The sequence below is a fragment of the Rousettus aegyptiacus genome, unplaced genomic scaffold, assembly GCF_014176215.1.
Source record: "Rousettus aegyptiacus isolate mRouAeg1 unplaced genomic scaffold, mRouAeg1.p scaffold_m13_p_1, whole genome shotgun sequence".
In the NCBI taxonomy this organism is placed as follows: domain Eukaryota; kingdom Metazoa; phylum Chordata; class Mammalia; order Chiroptera; family Pteropodidae; genus Rousettus; species Rousettus aegyptiacus.
Window position 1 is genome coordinate 43,123,173 of NW_023416284.1, and position 16,333 is coordinate 43,139,505.

A 16,333-nucleotide genomic window follows, 5' to 3' on the forward strand; every position below is an offset into this window, starting at 1 on the left:
GCCACTCTCTGTGTGTTCTTGGGCAAGTTACACCTTTCTGAGATTTTGCTTCCTTACTGCAAACAGGGCATAAAAGAATAAAAATAGTGTCTTCCCTACGGGACTATTGGAAGATTAAATGAAATAATATTCATAGTGCTTGGCACATTGTAAATGCTCTAGAAATGTTTTCTGATAGTATCATTTGAATTTTTAAGCTCTAATTAAGATCCTGGAGGCCAGTGGACATGGTTTACGTTGTTTTGTTTTCCCCCCCTTTACCTTGTGTATAAACACTGCTAAATTAAAAGAGTAAATATTTAAATTGAGTTTTCCTTTTGGGTCGTACCTTAGGTAAGTGGAAAACATGAAACATTTCTAAGCTATTCAAAATTGCATGCTCATAAGTTTATCGTGGTATATGGCCTGGTTGTTCTGAAAATGTATTTGGCTTGCCACCGTGCTCGAATATGCTTGGGCTTTGGGATAAATAGCCTTGTTTGATCACTTCTCTCCTCATTAATTGCTGTCTAAAATTTTTAGGAAATCTTTAGGCTGGTAGCTACATGCCCCACCAGTCGGAGGCCTACCTTCCCTTTCAAAATGGCCCAAGAGATGGGTAAGTAATCAGGTGAGGGACAAAGGTTATAGCCAATTTTCTAGGGATTCTGGGATTCATTTTTCATCTTTCTTCTAGAAGCCTTAAACAAGTGAGTTTTAAGGTTGTTGAGAAAGTGGGAGACTGCTTTTAAAAAATGGTTTATAGTTATTAATGTTTTCAAATCTTGGTTGGATTTTAAAGGTGGGTTAAACTGCTTAAGTGAATATAAATTAAAACCAGTTAAACAGAGGAGTCCCTCGTCCATTCTGTCTTTGGTGTGCTTAGAATTCCATAAATTTTATGGGTTTCAAAATACTTGCCTTGTTTTGAATGTTTCTAATAAGATGGAGTGAAGTGGCTTACACCTCATGAGATATGGAACTGTTACCCAGGAATGCTGTTTGGCGCACATCTAAAGAAATCGCTGGTCTCTTGATTTATAAAAATGTGTGGCTCATTTCCCTGGGACATGTGCATTATTTTCACAGAGGAATTTCATTTTTCACTCCCTCCCATCCTGTGCATCGCTTGCACACGTTTGCTGTTCATCAGCTGTGATTTCCAAAATTTCTTCCCCTTCTCCCTCAAGCCACCTCCATTCAACTACCCCAAGGGAAAGAGATTATGTGAGGAGGAGGAGGGACATTTTCTTAAATGGCTTATTCTCCTGCGTGTGAGGGGTATGGTGAACTTGAGAAATGGTCTGAGTGTTAGCCCAGATGACTCAATGCAATTATGAAACAAATTGGAAACGGTTTGCATGAGAAGGAAGGGTTGGGGGGACGGGACAACATGTGTTTATGTCAGCCCTTTCTTTCGTGTTTTTTTTTTTTTTTCCTGTCTGTCTCTTTTTTTTTCTTCCTCATTTTTGCACTCTCAAGGCTCGATTTTAGGTTGGCTGTACAGAAACGAGGTCATGTTGTACCAGCCTCACCATTTAAACTAAAATTCACCGAGTGGAGGACCATGTAGCTTATCCAATGAGAATCTCGTGCATTACACTCTTACTTGTCAATGAAGTTGTCAGAAAAAAAGTAAATAGCTAGCTTTGGTTAAGAAAGCAATGACTTTTCTGCAGTGAAAATAGCCCTTTTTTTGATTCTGAAACAATTTTCTTATAAAATGAGAACATAAAAGGATTTGTGCTGACTTCTCTAGTTTAGATGTCCAGCTTTCGATTTTTTAGTGAGGCAGAGTCATTTTCCTTTGGGTGCTTGATGTAGGGGAAAGAGCAATTACCTCCAGTTCTGTTCTAATTCAGCTGCCAAGACCTAAAGAGTAAATAGGTTTGCCTGAAGTTCAAAGAAAAGTTCCGATGGGAGGAGTTAAACATCTCTGTGTGGAAAGCCACAGTGGCTAAAAAATTGGCCTCTGGAACCAGATAGACATGGGTTCAAGTTCTGGCTCTGCCACTCAGTGTGTGTGGGTCAGACAAATTGCTTCATCTAAGTCTCAGTTTCTTCATCTATAGGATGGGGATAATAATGCGCACCACCTAATGTTATTGTCATGCTTTAGTGACAGTGTATATAAGGCGGGAGAGTAGACTCTGTCATGGGGAAAGAGAAAATGACATGGCAACTTGTAATTTTTATTCTTCCTTCATTTGTGAAGTTATGCTGAGATAACTGGCCTTGGAGGGAGTTAGGGCGAGGAGAAGTTTGTGGAAATGTGGGACGGGAGTTTGTGGAAGGCAACAGAGTTCCTGATGGAGCATAGCTGGGGACTAAGTAAATAGCATTTCTTCTTACTGCAACCCAGAGGAGACCACTGTATTTTTCTAAGAAAACTTAGGGGATATTTATTTTTATGGAAGATTTAGACTTCCAATTTAAAGAGGAAAATTTATCAGCTCCTATGTTCAGGAGAAACAATTTATTAGAAATTTTGCAGGGGGCAGGGGTGGGGAAACATTAAAAGAATGAGAGTGGGACCCTCTGATGAATTTAGTAAGAATGTGTAAGACAAAGACTCTCTTTGTTGAGAAGCAGAAGGGCTGTCTGCAGGTGTGGCTTTCCAAGCTGCTTTTGGGTGGGTACAGAGCCTTTCTTACCTTTTTGAGACTGGATTCTCATCCCAGAAACATCCCTCCTGAGGTGCAGAGTGCTTCTCTGGTGCCTGCCTCCAGGGGCCTTCCGGGCTTCTCACTAAATTCCATGCCATCCTTTTCCCCTTTGCATCTGCTTCCTTACCCCACTTTGACAACAGCCAGGGAGCGGGTGGGGTGACGTTGTGGCCTCAGGGACTCCACAATGCCCTCTCTATCCTTCCATGTCAACACGGAATATGTAGCATATTCCACCTGGGGAACCGGGCAGAGGAAGGGATCTTTATAGGGCTTTATGTTTATAGGACTCATGTGGCACCCTTGCAAATGCTTGATTTCCCAACATACCTTCGCATTCTCAAGCTTCCTATGTTCCTGTGTTTTCCTTTGAAAATTCCATCACCATTTCTTGGCAGTAAGGAACTGATTGGAAATAAACCTAATTGCTATTCATTTAATAGTCTCAAGCCATGCCACTTGTGGCAGCTTCATGATTGTCTCTGTACATTTTCTCTGTCTCCTTATAATCTATTCTCCGCATTGTAGCTGGAATGATTTTTTTTTTTTTTTTCCAAAAACAAATCTGATCATGAGCCTTCATTGTTTAAAACTCTTTATTGGCTTCCATTTGCTTATAGACTAAGGACCAAAATCCTTACTGTGGCTTCGCGTATGGGACTCTGCAGGGCTGCCTTGCTCGTGAGCACTGGCCTTTTTCATCCTTCATCCTTCCACCTTTCTAGAACACCTCATCTAAACGCAGAGCCCTCTCCACCCCCAGTCACCATCCTCATTCACCTCATGCGTGCTCTCTCTCTTTATAAACACAGGTAAACATTCTTCACAAGTTGTTACTATTGTATGGTTATGGCTTTATTTCTTGTCAGTGTCCCCCACAAGACTGCAAACTCCATGAGGGTGGACACGGCTGTGACTCAAGCTACCACTGGATGCGAAACCTGGAATGTTCTTAGCATTCACTCGTTCAATAATATTGTTTATGAATTAATCCATTTCTTCTCTAAAGGGGTTGACAATCTAAAATATTACAACTATATTGAAAGGACAATTTAATTTAAAAGGAAATAAATCATCAGAGGTAGAAATAGAAACCACAGGAAATTGGAATGTGTCAAGTCTCAGAGCTGAGCAGGACCATAAGCTTATTTACTATATATATATATATATTCATTTATTTACTATAAATATATATATTTTATATATATTTACTATAAATATATATATATTCATTTATTATTTCCTCATGGTAATAAGGAAGGCAAGAAAGGAAACTCAGATTACTTAGTTCTTATTACCGAGTGAGAGGAATCTCATCCAGAGTGATAATTATTTTTTGGCATTAAATTTGCCCTGAAAATTATAAAATGAATACGTAAAGGAAAACAAAGAAAAAGAAAAAAGCTAACTCTTGCTCCAATCACAAATGATGTGTGCTGTTGTGATTTTAGCAAAGGGATAAGGTTTTGTGAGAGGGAGTGAGGCTCTGAGGTGGAAATATAAGCCCGTGTATAATTTAGAGAGAACTCTTAACAACGAGGGAGATGATCTGTGGTCTGGGACGAAGGCTAAGGCCACAGACGTGTGGACCACCTCTCTTTTGGCAGCATGTCTTATGTGTACTCTATGGGACCTCAAGGTGTTCTGTGGGGGAAAAGGGTTCTCGCGTCAGATACATTTACAGAGCATTGCAGACAATATTCTGGCTTGCTCTTGATGGTGTGTGGTGCACATCAACCAATAAAGACCTTGAGAAGTCTCACAGCCAGGAGGTGTTGTGCAGTTACTTAAATCCACTACTTCTCAGACTTAATTCACCACAGAGTGGCCCTCAGAACAGATGTGGGGAAATGTTAACTTAGCAGTTGTGGGGAGAAGGAATATGAGGTCAGCATGTGCGATCAAAGCGGTGTCATTTACTTCCTTGAGAAGAACGTTGAAAGAGAATTAAAAAAAAAATTGTAATAGTGGGGTGAGGTGGGCTGGGGATGTCCAACAATTAACAGTTCGGGGAGTGAGGGTCTTCCCTTTATGAAGATGGTGTGGACCATGCTTATTCCACAGCGTATTTTAGTCATTAGGAAGACAGGTTGCTGGGTGTGAATTCAGGATCCTTCATGTCTCCTGGGTGACCCAGGAAATTACCTAACCTCTCGATGCCTATTTTCTCATCTGTGGAATGTGAGTAACAGTAGTCAAGACTACAAGGATTCTTCTGAGAGTTTGATGAGATAGATGATGCTTGTGTAACGCTGAGAACAGTACCTGGACAAGGAATCGCTTAATACATTTTGGCTATTATTATTAGTATTGCTGATTCAATGATGTCAAAGATCTAGTAAGCATGAAAATATATTAGAAACTTTTACTCAAAATCTATTAATTTATAATAGCCAAATTATTTTTCTCCTGGGTCCTTTTCTAGCTTGAGGGGAGTGATAATATTTGTAAAAGCAGATGGGGTGATAGTTTCTCAGGTGAGAAGACCCTGTGCTCTGTGAACAGAGGGGACAGCATTGTGTGGTCCTACTGGTATTGCTGTGGAAGTCATTCTCTGTGCAAGTACATCCAAATCAGTGACCATAATAAGACTCGGCGAAATCCAAGTCTTCCTTGATAATCTTTTAAATTATTTCTTTAAAAGAATCCTTCCCTGTAAAAGAATTTGAGTTTAGTAAATTTACTTGTGACTTAATTTGAGCTTTGATTTGGGCCTCTTGTTGATTATGTTATTATATATATTTTTTGGTTTCTAGGAAGTCGAATGAAGGGATAGGATGTTTGGTTTTCTAGCTACTCCACAAAGTCCCATAACACCTTTCCTTCCTCCCATCCTCCCATCCTCCCTTCCTCCCTTCCTCCCTTCTTCCCTCCTACCCTTCCTTCCTTCCTTCCTTCCTTCCTTCCTTCCTTCCTTCCTTCCTTCCTTCCTTCCTTCCTTCCTTCTTCCTTCCTTCCTTCCTTCTATCCATCATCCATTCATCCAGCCAATAAACATTTATCGATCACTCACCTTTAGATAAGAACTACTAACCACCTCCAATTTACAAAGCACCTTCATAAAGCCCCAGAATGTGGTTTGAATACAGTATAGGGAATTCTAAACAGGTCTCTGGAAATTATTTATGAAAAGCAAGGGGACTTTGATCTGTCTTGACTTTCTTACCTCCCTCATTTACAAGTTTTGTTCTGTGCACATTGTGATTCTCCAAGAGTGATATTGGAAATTAACTTAAGTTTAGATCTGAAATATCCATTGTGTAAGTAGAGAGGCACAAAGAAGGGCTCATTACTAAATGATTAATAGCAGTCGGTGATGATGCTGGCCCTGATTTGACCTTTACATAAGTATCGCTACCCCCAGACTTGTCCCAGGGGCTATCTTTAACAGCACTGGAGTGTGATAATAAGTGAGGCTCTTCAGGAATTTTTCTTTTCGGTTGAAATGACTGTCTCTGAAGAGTGTTCCATGGGGAAGCAATCTTCATAACACAGCTTTCTTGTAGATAAAACTTTGGCAGACCTATTTTCAACTCTGGCATTAGACTTCCTAAAATTACTATCAGCTAATGGATATTTAGGATACATAAAGCTGGGAATGCGATCAAATTGGTTCCAGGCCTAGTATGTGTATCAAATGAGGGCTATGAATAACAAGACCAATCAGGCAGCCTTCTCAGGGAGCTCTGTTCAGAACCAGGTGGAGAAAGTTCTTATGTAGTGATCAGTTATTATCCTCCAATATTAATTGCAATTAATGCAATTGATCAGCTCTTGCCACTACCAGAATGATTTTGGTTATGTGGATTTTATTCGTATATGGGGAAATTCACTTTCTAAATGCTGAATCTCTAGTAAACAAAGCATTCATCCAACAAACATCGTTGTATTAATTTTATACCGGATACTGCTAAAACTAGCAATACAAATGTGAATAAGGCATAGCTTCTGTCCTTAAAGAAATTATAATACTATAGGGTTTTCACTTTAGTGTCAGATCTAATCAGTTAATTGGTACCTGGAGGGTTGTCTTAGGAAGAATTCTGAGGCTTCATCTGGATTTAGTGATTGATTAGCACAGTCTTCCGTGAGGGTAGGAGAGGGGATCATGGCAGATATACCACCTGTTTGCTGTCCCTAGTCTTCTGGGAGATAGGCAGTTGCAACTCAGTATGTTGGGTATTGTAGTAGGGGTTCATAGGGTTTGCTCTGGAAATACCTAATTCTGCCTATGGAGTAGAGAACGATTTCACAGGCAGATGGAATTCGAAGCTGAGACTTGAATAATCAACAGTTCACCAGGTGAACAAGCAGGCAAAAGGCACTCTAGGCAAAGGAGGCAAAATTAAAACATGGAAGGGATAGTAGGATGTGCTTGGGAAAAGACAAATTGTTCTGTGTAACAGGGAGAATGAACAGGTTTGCAAAGGCCAGATCACACTTAGTAAGTAGTTTGTACGTTAAAGTCCAGAAGGACAATGAGACAGCACCAAAGAATAATGATTACTTAATCAATATTAATCTGTAAGGAAGTCTCCATAGCTCTGGCCTTTAGCCTGTTCTGTTCAACTTTTATATCAATGACTAGATTAGACAAAGATGATATACATGGTGATAAAATTATTAGAGGACATAATGAAAGGTTTTTGAATCCATCGATGACTTATGTGATGACTTTAATCTGAAGCCAGATGCCTCAAACAGCTTGAATTACTCTAACTTAATAGGGAAAAATGTAAATTGTACAAGAAGAGGATGGAGGAATGCTTGGCCTGGCAATACTATATGTAAAAAGGGTCAGATTGGGGTTGCAAATGTCACTAGTCCACCGTGTGAGGTGGCCACACTGAGAAAATAGTAATGATGGGCATGGAGTGTTCGAAAAGATGTAATAATCCTATCCTCTTCTATTATATTCAGACCACAGAAGTTCATTTCTGTAAAGAATTTAAAGTTAAAAATCAGCTGGCATGTGTCCAGAGTAAAACAACCAGGATGGGGAAATCTTTTGTGTGATGATTTTAGGGTCTCTAGATCTAGAAAGAGAAAACACAAGAACTATCCTCAAAAATTTTGAAGATTATTGGTGGCATAAGAATTAGGTTTATGTTGTATAGGATGTTGAAAAAGGGCTAGACATTTCTGGAAAGCAAATTTCAGCTCAGTTTCTGGAGCCTCCAAAGATCTCCAAAGCGGGAAGGGCAAATAGTAAGTTTCCTCTTCCAGAAGTGATGATACAGAGAATGGATTAACATTTGCTGGAGATATTGTAGAAGGGATTTTTATATTAGATAAGTGTTTGGGCTCATATGCCCTTCCAACTCTGAGATTTTTTTATTCTAGAGAAAAAATACCTCAATACTGTACTGTCTTTGCTGAAGTCAGAAAATGAACATCTATAAATTTGGCCCAACCTTTGAGTCTCTTGATTGAGCTGATGTCTTGTTGGAGCAGGTCTCTTGATCTGCTATGACAGTGGAGCCTTTCTGCCCCTCATCTGGACTTTCCTGTTCCATCCTTAGAATCCCTATCCTCTTTAAAAACAAAATCTCCTCCTTCCCTTGCTTTCTTGGCCACTCAAAAACACACAACAAAATATTTGCCCAGGAAAGAAGGCACCTTCCTATAAAAATACCTATGGCCTGGAGAACAAGACATGAAAAGTCCCATTTCCCAGCTCTGGGCTTTTGCTAAAACCTGTGTTATGACTGGGTGAAATGAGCTGGCCTTAGAGAAGAAGCCAGACAACATGAGGGAGCCCTTTGGCTGATTGGCATTCTCTGCCATTTGCAACTCTGTGTAACCCATGTTGTCTCTGGCCGCCAACACCCTATCAGATGTTTTGCCAGCTTCAGTTCTGAGTCTGATTTCTCATGCCAGGTTCATCTTGTTGCTGAATAAAAGAGATTCTCACCATCATGATACTCCTCCCACCTCCTCTAGGAGAAACCTTTATCCAAAAGGATCATAGCATTGTGGGTGAGAGGGCATTGTGGATCTGCTGTCCCTGTGACAGCTCCCAGAAGAGGGGAGGGGAGGGGAGGAGGCCAAAAATACACATGCCGTGCACCAATCCAGCTTCTGCTCCTAGTTTCTTCCAAAACCTGCCTGTTAGCCTGTTAATCACCTGTTTACATTGCCAAGAATGCTTGATTGGATAATGATAGCAGGGGAAAAGCAGCGAAAGGAACATCACAGGTTTTGCTCAAGTAGAGTAATCCCATCCTGAGTTACAGGCGTTTCGGTGGCTTTGATGCAGACAGAGTGACTGGTCTCATTCTTTACGCGCTAATGGCTAGCGGCTCCCAGAAGGTGGCTGGACTCTTTGTACTCCTTGGCTTTCCCCTCTCTGGCGTTCCCTACATGGAGGGTGGGGCCACTGGGCTTGCTTTGGGCTTCTGTCTCATCCCTCCCAGTTAGAACCCCTGCCCGCTCTTCCTAATGACTATATGTAAAGTCAGACTGGTGGAGTCTTACCTGTGCATGTGATGTGAGGGACACACAAAGACCAGCTTGTTTCCAGTCTCTTCTCTCACTGGCTTGCCTTCATGCGACAATCCTAGGATGCCACAGTTGAAAGGAAACTTAGGTATCATCAAGCCCAACACCTTACCTTTGGCAGTGAGGAAACTGAGGACCAGAAAGGTGAAGGAAGCTGCTCAAGGTCACACAGCTACTTAGTGACAGGATCCAAAATCTTGGTGTCTTGACGCACATTCCAAGGATCTTTTTTCCCTTTATTTTAATATTAAAATTTTTTGCTCTTTTAATTACATATATATTTCAAGTTTTATTGAGACATAATTGACATATGTCACTGTATAAGTTTAAGGTGTACAGCATAATGGTTTGATTTACATATGCTGTGAAATAATTACTGTAATAAGTTTAGTCAACATTCATCATCGTATAGATATAATAAAAGGAAAAAGCAAAAAAAAAAATTTTTTTCCTTGAAGTCTTAGGATTTACTTACCTAACAACTTTCCTATATGTCATGTAGCAGTGTTAATACAGTCACCATGTTGTGTGTTAAATCTGCAGTACTTATTTGTCTTGAGACTGGAAGTTTGTACATTTGACCACCTTCCAGTTCCTCTTTCCCTCACCCATAACCTCTAGTAACAACAAATCCAGTCAATTTTTATTTTTTTATGAGTTTGGTATTTTCTTCTGTTTGAATAATGTATTTTATATATATCACATTTTTAAAATTTGTTCATTCATCATGGACACTTAAGTTTTCCTATCCTTGCTATTGTAAATAGTGCTATTATTAATATGTGGGTGCAGACACCTTTTTGCGTTAATGTTTTCATTTCCTTTGCATATATTCCCAGGAGTAGAATTGCTGGATCATATGATAGTTCTATTTTAAATTTTGTTGAGGATCCTGCACACTGTTTTCCATAGTGGCTGCACCAATTTGCTATCCCACCAACAGTGCACAAGGGTTCTTCTTTTTTCTATATCCTGGCCAGCACTTATTATCTCTTATATTTTTGATAATGGCTGTTCCTATGGGTTTGAGGCAATATATCTCTTTGTGGTTTTGATTTCCATTTTCCTAATGACTAGCGATGTTGAGCATCTTTTCACATACCTGTTGGCAATTCGTATATCTTCTTTGGAGAAATGTCTATTCAGGTCCTTTGCCCATTTTTCAATTAGATTATTATTATTTTTGCTATTGAGTTGTATGAATTCTTCACATATTTTGGATATTAACCCTTATCTGATAAATGATTTGAATTTTCTTTTTTGCCATTCTATAGGTTATCTTTTTACTTTGTTAGTGGTTTTTTTTTTCCCCACTGTGCAGAAGTATTTTAGTTTCATAGATTCCCACTCATTTATTTTTTATTTTGTTGCTTGTGTTTTAAGTGGCATGTCCAAAAAATTGTTTCAAAGATTCATGTCAAGGAGCTTTATTCTTTGTTTTTCTTCTAGGAGTTTCATGGTTTCTGGTCCTACATTTAAGTCTTTAATGAATTTCAAGTTCATTTTTTTGAGTGGTATAAGCTAGAGATCTAGTTTCATTTTTTTTTTTTTTTACATGTAACTATCCAATTACCCAGCACCATTTATTGGAGAAACTATTTTTTCTCTTATTGAGTGTTCTTGGTTCCCTTGTCAAATATTAGTTGACTGTATATGCCTGGGTTTATTTCTAATTTAGGGATATTTATCCTCTCTCAGGTTAAAGCATTGTCCCTTTTGAAACGGACATACTAATTTATTTACTTATTTATTGAGAGATTCAGCAGATATTTATTGAACTGTGACAGAGATAAATATGCACCTGACTTATAGTGCATGGGAGAAGATAGGCAGTTTTATACAGACAGTTTTGACTCTGTGGAAAGTGCTGGCTATGAGAAGGGTCTGACTGATGTGTTTTTTTTTGGGGGGGGGGAGATGCAGGGGAAAAAAAGGCACCAAGGTAATTTGGAGAGATATTATAGTATAATAATGACCAAGAGGTGGCCTCTGGAGCCAGAGCCCCCGTACTTGAATCCAAGCTCTGCTTTGAACAAGTTGCTTTATTTCTTTATATCTCAGTTTTCCACTCTGGAAAGTGGAAGAAATAATAGTACAGATCTCCTAGAGTTATTGAAGGAGTTCTATGAGCTAATACTTATAAAATGCTTTAAAAGTATCCTAGAAGAGAGTAAAACCCCTGTTAGCTATTATTAATGACAAAAAGCTGTATTCAAATTGTATGCTGAAAAATAGGACAGACCCATACTTCAGTGGTGACCAAAGATCCAGGAACAGTAGCATAGTTGCTGATGAGGGATAGTGGTTTTTGGTTGGAATTTCTCAGAAGGGAAATAAGCACCTGGTTTGGAAATGCCAGGTACATGTGGAAGTAGCAGACAAGAAGAAATTTGGAGAAAAAGGAATTCTGAAGGCTGAGATTTTCCTCTTCATGATTTTGTCTAAGCTGAGGCCACAGAGGGGCAAGCATCTTTCAGTTGACAGAGGGTATCAGCAGTATCTGGGGCTTCAGGGACCAGTCATGGCTCTGAGCATGGCCTTTGCTTTGAAGGTTCTTCCTTTAAGAGGTAGAGACAAATGTACCCACGATGATGTTTCCTGGAGAGATGCTGTCCCGGGCGGTGGGAGAAAAAGGAAGAAGAGCAGCATCTCAGGATGTTGTCATCTGGTCTTAGTTCCTGCTCTTTGTTTCTTTCCTTAGCTTCTCCACCCTATTTGTGTGCTGCCTAAAAGCATTACCCTCCCAAGAATGGATGCACAGAGATGCCTGTGCATATAGAATCAATGCAACAAAACAGACTTGATTCCTCTGGGTATGAATCCTCCTTCTTGTGTATTAGAAAGGACATCTCTTTATGGGATGCATTCTCTTGGAAAGCAAGGTGTTCGAGGGATGGATTTTGAGGTTCCTTGTAGCTCTGACATTCTAGTTCTTGGGCCTTGGCATTATAGATTTTACGCATGTTGTTTTCAACAGTGGACTGGAATCTGGGAGTCTGTGACACGCAGTAATTTGTGATTCTGGTGAGGCAAGTGTTTGACAAGAATGAGTCATACAGCTATTGAGTAAACCTAGCTGACCACCCAATCTCCGCACTTCAGTTCATGGCACGCATGACCCTGGGGGTTGGGTGTGTGTGTGTGTGTGTGTGTGTGTGTGTGTGTGTGTGTGTGTTGAGAGGGATGGTCTCTTGGGTCTTTCCCTGCAGGATGTTGAAGGCCAGCTGCTACTCCATCTCCCCTTAGAGATGGAAAATGTTTTCTTCGTAGGGCTCATATTTCTCTCTTCTCCAGAAGAGACTTTTATTTTAAAAATTAGGAAAAAAATACCATATACTCAATCACTCACCTCCACACTGGCACAGATCCAGCCGAAATGTATAATCCTGGGCTATCCTCTATGCCCTGCTGCATCACCACCTGGCAGGTGAGATGGGAGTCAGAGTTGAAGTTTGAGCAAATTCGAATTATTAGTTACCCGGATATATGATATTTAAAGAAGAATGGAAGGAACCTAGCCCTTCTATCTCCCCTCTTTCTCTCAAATGAATTTCCTGTTTGTTCCAGGGGCTAGATAAATAGTACAGGAGATTGACGCCTTCTGTCTCTACCTGGGCAGCTTGGCAACTACACAGGTGGGAGGCTCAGAGCCTGTCAGGGGAGTGGGCATAAACCGCCTCTGAAGGAGAGAGATGAGGTTGTCTAAGGGCCTCTTGAGGAACTCACCTTCCTTTGCCCTATATTTTCCTGTTTGGTGTGGCGGGGGTAGGGGGTCTGGTAGGAGACAGTGTGGGTAGCAGGCTGTACCTGTTCACTCTTGAGTTGCTGCCTTTCCATGAAGGATATTATGGAGGGAGGAAGAGGAGAATGTGAGACATGCCGGGGGACCAAAGCTTTGTTTGAATATATAAGGTATTTTTTTCTTGGTTTTTGTTTATTTTTATCATTTTTATTAAGGCATAATTAACATCAGTGAATTTTAAGTATTCGGTTTCATCCATTTTAACAGTTGTGTCCATTTGTGAAACCACTACTGAAGTAAATGAAAGAGCATTTTCATCATTCCAGAAAGTTTTTTCATGCCCCTTTACAGCTGATGCTCTCCCCTGCCCTTACTTTTATCCTCCGACCCAGAGATGATCACTTTCTGACTTCTGTCACCATAGATTATGCACAGGGCCATTAAAACAAAAGCAAAAACAACATATTCATTGTAACCTAAGGAAATCCAAGAGGGGTTACATTTTTTTTATTTGTTTGTTTGTTTATTTTTCCCCCTCTATAATTCCTTCCCCCACTCCCGCTACTTCCACCCCTGACCTATGAATGTTGCTGTTTCCGTGCACCTGGGGGACCTGGCTCACCCGGGGCACAAACCCAGGACCTTCTGTATGTAAAGCAGATGTGCTAACCACTACACTATGGAGCCACCTCCCAAGAGGGGCTACATTTTATTCATGGCTGTGCTTCTAAAAATCAGAAGGCTGGAGATAGCAATGGCTTTCCCCCACCCCACCCCCTTACCTTGACACGATGGGCCTTGATGACCTAGTCTCTACAGTAAGTATAATACTAATAATTCCTACCACACAGCAGAAAATAGAGTAATAGTACACATTTATCAACCACTTACTATGTGGCAGGTCTTCTTCTAAACACTCCATTATTTCACCCTCAAAACAACACCCCAAGACAAGTACTGTTTTCCCTCTTTTACACATGGCAAGAGTGAAACTCGAAGAGGTGAACTAAGTTGCTTACAGCCACAGAGCAGTTGGTCATGATTCAAGTCAGGAGACTGTGTGTCTAAGTCTTTAACTCCAAACAGATCTATGAGTGAAGGGCTCTCTTTAATTGATGTTAACAGCTAAGCAGAGGTCATTGTTATTTTAAAAGTGATATCTATAGAGAGCATCAGTTTTCTTTTTTTTAATCATCTTGTAAACATTTACAGAGAAAAATCCTAAAACTCCTCAGACTATTTGATATCAGTGGATATCTGCACATTAAAACATTAGATGGTAAGATTAAGATTGGGCTAATAACAGGAAATATGAAAAAAAAAAGGCTGTCATTAAGATCAACAACTCTTCTGCTAATTTTCTTTTCCATAGAAAAGCATTGTGATTTATCTATGATAATATAATACTTATTACTATTATTTTAGAATATGTAATATAATGGATATTATATAATTAACAAAACAATAATTGTTAATTGAGGATATAATTATTAATGATGTCATTTAAATTTCATAGCTATCATTTTCATGCCTAATATGTATCAAGCATACATCTGGCATTTGACACATATTATGTATGTGTAATAAAATAACCCCAAAGTTGAGCAGTTTAAAACAACAAACATTTATTATCTCACACAGTTTCTAGTGATCAGAAATCTGTGAGTGGCTTAGCTTAGTGTGGTTTATGAGATTGCATTTAAGCTGTTGGCTGGATCTGCAGCCGTGGAAGGCTTGACTGGGGCTGGTAGTTCTGCTTCTAGGCTCATGCAGTGGCATGCGAATGTTTCCATAGGGTTGCTCACAGCATGGCTTCCCTGCCAATGGGTGAGGAGAGAGAGAATGCATGAAGTAGAAGCCACAGTCTCTAATCCCCTAATCCCAGAAGTGACATACCACTGCTTCTGCCATGTGTCCTTGGTCATAGAAATCGACCCTGGTAAAGAGGTTAAATGTGGGAGGGGACTGCACATAGGTGTGACACCCAGGAGGAGGTGATTATTGGGCCATCTTGGAGCTGTCTATCATAGGCATTATTAGCCCCATTTTATTGGCAAGAAATGGTTGCTCAAGTAGTTTCAGTAAATTCCCAAAGTTATGTATATAGGAGAGGAGTCAGTTGCGATTTGAACACTGATCTGGTTGATGGTGTTACTGTATGCTTTCCAGAATGCCTAGTGCTGGGCAGCCTGAGAGGAGAATGAAGCGCATGCAGACCTGGCCTTGGCCTGGCCTTATACTATGCTTCTGAGGGTGCCTGTTTGCTCAGAGAGACCTACCTTCATATAGTGAGTACGTCCCTGAAGAGCTTGACGTACACCAGCTTTGCAAAATTCAGTTTTATTTGAATGTATTATTGGAATTCAGTTTAAAAGGCTTGCGCTTATACCTTCTGGTCTTATTTTGTTGGTAATTTGTAATCTGTTTTAAAATAAATTTTCAGATACTAGAGTAGACCAGTAGTATTTTAATTGCATGTGAATAAAACCACACTAAGAGCAAGATTTTGCTTTTCTCTTCTAGGGTAAGTGTGGTATTAAATCCCATTTAAAAATATTTTGAGATCCATGGAGGACACTAATAAACCATGTGAAAGTCTAGTTATGTTAAAAATTCTAGGGGGTTGGTGTGTCGATGGTGTTTTCCCAGACCATCCCAAGCCACCCTGGCTTACCACATCCAGAAAAGGACATTTTTATAGTTGCCTCCAATGCAAGAGGACCTGACCACTGAGATAAATCTCCCTGTCATGACCTACTTAAGGGAATTTCATTTTAGGGAAAGAATTCAGAGAGATTACATGGTCTCTACCTGGGCCATTAAAAATGCAAACATTTATCCACTTTTTAATGTCTATCCCAAGCAAATAATAAAAGTGACACATACTTCTCAAGCTCCTTTTCCTTGGAAATTTTGGAATATTTTATAGAAATAGGAAAATGCCACCTTCCTAGTTTTGTTCATCATTTCTTTCTTTTTGTTATTAATTTGTCAGTTTGTCTTACTTACATTAAGGGAACTCTTTTCATTCCACTCATTCATTCATTCGACACTTATCTGAGTCCTACTCTGTGCTAGAAGTAATAGGTGTAAAATTCCATCATAGATACTGAGGATAAAAAAGATGAAAAAGATAAATTTACTGCCCTCGGAGAACTCACAGTCTGATGGGAAAGTCTGACAAAGAGAAAAATAATTAAACCCAAGGTAATTTTTTGATTTATTATAGATCATAGGGGAAAGAGTACTTTATTCTGGATAGGAGGTTCTGGAAGACTTCTCAAAAGTGATAAGAATTTGCTGAAAGAAGAAGCAAGGGAGGGAGAATGGAGTGTTAGGATGGCAGTGGAGGAATTTCCAGGCAGAGGGCAATCATTCACAAAGATGCAAAAGTGAGAGACAGTGTGGGCCATTTGGGAACAGGTTGTGCGGGCCCTAATTGATG

General features: G+C 39.8%; 1 protein-coding gene across 1 annotated transcript in view; it reads left to right on the forward strand.

Moving 5' to 3' along the window:
• Nucleotides 1–16,333, forward strand: part of ROR1 (receptor tyrosine kinase like orphan receptor 1) — a 367,166-nt gene that overhangs the window by 87,983 nt on the left and 262,850 nt on the right. The gene's annotated exons all lie outside the window — the stretch shown is intronic.